Genomic DNA, 3,092 nt, shown 5'->3' with positions numbered 1-3,092 from the left:
TGACGTCACATGGTATGGAATGTCCCTTTGGCCAGTTTGGGTCAGCTGTCCCAGCTGTGCCCCCTCCCAGCTTCTTGTGCACCTCCAGCCTTCTCAGTCGGTGGAGCAAGGGAAGCTGAAAAGTCCTTGACTAGTGTGAGCACTACTTAGCAACAACTAAAACACCGGTGTGTTATCAACACTGTTCTCACCCTAAATCCAAAACACAGCACTGCACCAGCCACCAGTAAGGAAACCAACTCTATCCCTGCCAAAACCAGGACAGCAGTTAAAAGGGCTTTCATGTTCCGTTAACAATGGAACAGTCTTTTATAGCCAGACCCAACCCTAAGTGCTCAAACAAAATGTTAGCTTCCTTGTTACAGTTTCACGCTAATCTTTCAACAGGCTTGGTGGGCTTTGCAGACGAGTAATAGAACACTGAACTTCTTACCTTTCCGTTTCCTATTGCAATTTAAGACCAGAATTAAGGACTACACACACAATTTCTTTTTTCAATACCTAACCAAATCCTTCACACACAAAGTAGTTTTGAGATAAATACAAAGGACAGTACTGCCCTTGCATCTTATTTACTCATATAAACATACAGATTAGCCTCCCCTTTTACACTTTCTTAACTTTTTCACTGTACCTGTAGCCTCTACCATTCCACTCCAGTGGGAACCTACTGAACCCAAACCCAACCCAACCAAATGGCCATAGTCAGCCAAAGAATTCACAGTTCATTTCATGGGGCAGGGAGAATACTTTAAGTTTCCAAAGAAGAATAGTTAACATACTGTAAATTAATACACTGCATTCCTTTATACTGGCCTGTAGCGCTGCATGGGGTTGTTGTGAAAAGTCCTTGACTTTTGTCCTTCAAAGTCAGTAGCTCAAAGCAAGAATGCTGACCGGCCAGCATGGTTCACAAGCAGGAGAGTTTGTGATCTTCAGAACCTGTTGGAAAGGCAGATTCTACAGTGGCAAGTATTTAAAGCATCAGCTCTTGTATGCTGGAAACAAATTCCACCATTGCAAAATTACAGTAATTTTCTCATTCTGTGCTCTTCAGAAAATTCTTGCAGGTCTAATAATTCCAATGATGATAGTGAACAAGCATTTGTACCCTGCCTTGATGTAAGGGCTAATCACAGCCCTGTGGGACTTGGCTTCTCAATGAAAGCAGGATTTAAAGTTTGTTATGCTCTGTCCCAACACATCTCATAAATGTCTTGGCAATCTTGTTTTACATAAACAATGCTATTTAAAAAGATGAACTAATTATCTTTTACAAAGATAATAAAATCATAGAATATATGGAACGTAAAAATTATTCTTGTTTTTCTCACTTATCTCAAATTAGCTGCATGCAATATATATCAACTTACTGGCTCCTTCTGGATAGGTAAGACGTACAATTCGTAAACTGTTTAAGAAAATTATGTAAGACTACTGCAGGTACGAATTGACATTTTTTCCCACAAAATATGGAGCAACTTATACTTTATTGTAACAAGTTGAAACAATCAACACACAAAATCCTCAATCTTTTTTCTTCTAGTTATTCTAGAAACTTTTTTAATTCTTCCACCATTCCGTAACCAGGATGCTTTGCAATTGCTGTTGCAATTCAAGACCAGAATGAAAGACTGTCAAGACAATCTCAGTTGTAAAATATACCTAAATTCTGTTGCACAAAATGGAGGAGGGCAGGAGGGGAGAATTGGCCTATCTTTGTCAAATACACAGCTCACAGGAGCAGGGAGCTCTATCAGGGGCTCAGCGCTCTCTAGCCAGAATCAGTTTCAGAAAGCCTGCGATGAGTGAGCCGGTAGTTCACTGTCTTCAGTACAAACACATCTGAAAACCCTTTGTGTGTCTGCCTTTGACGACCTCCAAAATCAATTTCCTTATAGGCTAAGTCATGAGATGAGCCAAGAGTTGAACCGTAATACATATATTCTGGGGATAGGAGGAAAGAACAAATTTACATGAAACATTGGGATTCTCCAAAAAAGAAGGTACGCTTTCCTATAGTGTTCTCTCCAGACGTCCAGCTTCAATCGGAGACTGACCTGGAAGGACAAAGCAGTGCAGTATGGCATAGTTTAGGGTCAAAAGCTTTTGCCACGGGATGGTTTTGGAAGGACTGTATCTAGAAAGGCTGCTCTTGAGGTTGTGTGAAACCCCCATGTTAGACCACGGCAGTGCAGGCGTAGGTATCCAGTTCAGAGTCTCCCAAAGTGGATGGGGAAAGAAAGATTTAATCCGTTTAGTGCCCTGTGGGGCTTCTAAAAAGTGTAAGAATAGAAGTAATGGAAAAACAGCTTCTTGCGGTTTGGTTAGGGAGGCCTGTTCCTTGCCAGCAACCTCTGTGAGAGCATGGAACCATATGCTCCTGCTGCAGTTGTGTACCTGCATATATCACAATATACAATAAATATAGATAATGTACAGTGAATGCATTGGGGGAAAAGACAAGGAAATTATTTCTGAGGTATATGTGAAGAACCTTTCTGCCTTTTGTCACTATTTGTCATTTGAATTTTAAAAGAATGACAATAAGCAGACTTGAAAAAATGCAAATTATTCTTCCGAGAGCAGCATTTTGACTAACATGACTTTTTTTAATTAAAATAATAGATGTTCTCTCATGACACCATAATTAATTCACTGATATTCAATATTTATCTGGTGAACTGTAAATAGAATAATATGCCTAAATTGTTTCTCCCAGGCAATTTCTCATTAAAAATCACTTACCACAAAATGTCAAAAATAATTCAGGCACTATCAAAGTGCACGCATGATTACAGTAAAAAATGTGTGTGAAGTAGGTATTGCTCCCCTCAAACACCTACCCAAATGGCCATAAAAATGGCTATTAAAAAAACAGAACTACAAGCCATAATACCTGGCTTCTGCTATTTGCTCTGGTACAGTCCTTCATATCCGACGTTTGATAAATAACTTAATCACTCCGTGCTTCCATCGAGATATTAAAAACAGGATCCTAAATCCTTAAATGCCTGTCCCAGCACATACCTGTTCACCTCATACTCTCCTTGTGGTGAGTGAGAGACAGACTTGCCCAGTAACAGCCCCCC

The sequence above is a fragment of the Aptenodytes forsteri genome, unplaced genomic scaffold (assembly GCF_000699145.1).
Source record: "Aptenodytes forsteri isolate BGI_AS27 unplaced genomic scaffold, ASM69914v1 Scaffold96, whole genome shotgun sequence".
NCBI lineage: Eukaryota > Metazoa > Chordata > Aves > Sphenisciformes > Spheniscidae > Aptenodytes > Aptenodytes forsteri.
The sequence above is the reverse complement of the archived record's forward strand: the minus strand, read 5'-3'. Positions refer to the sequence as shown.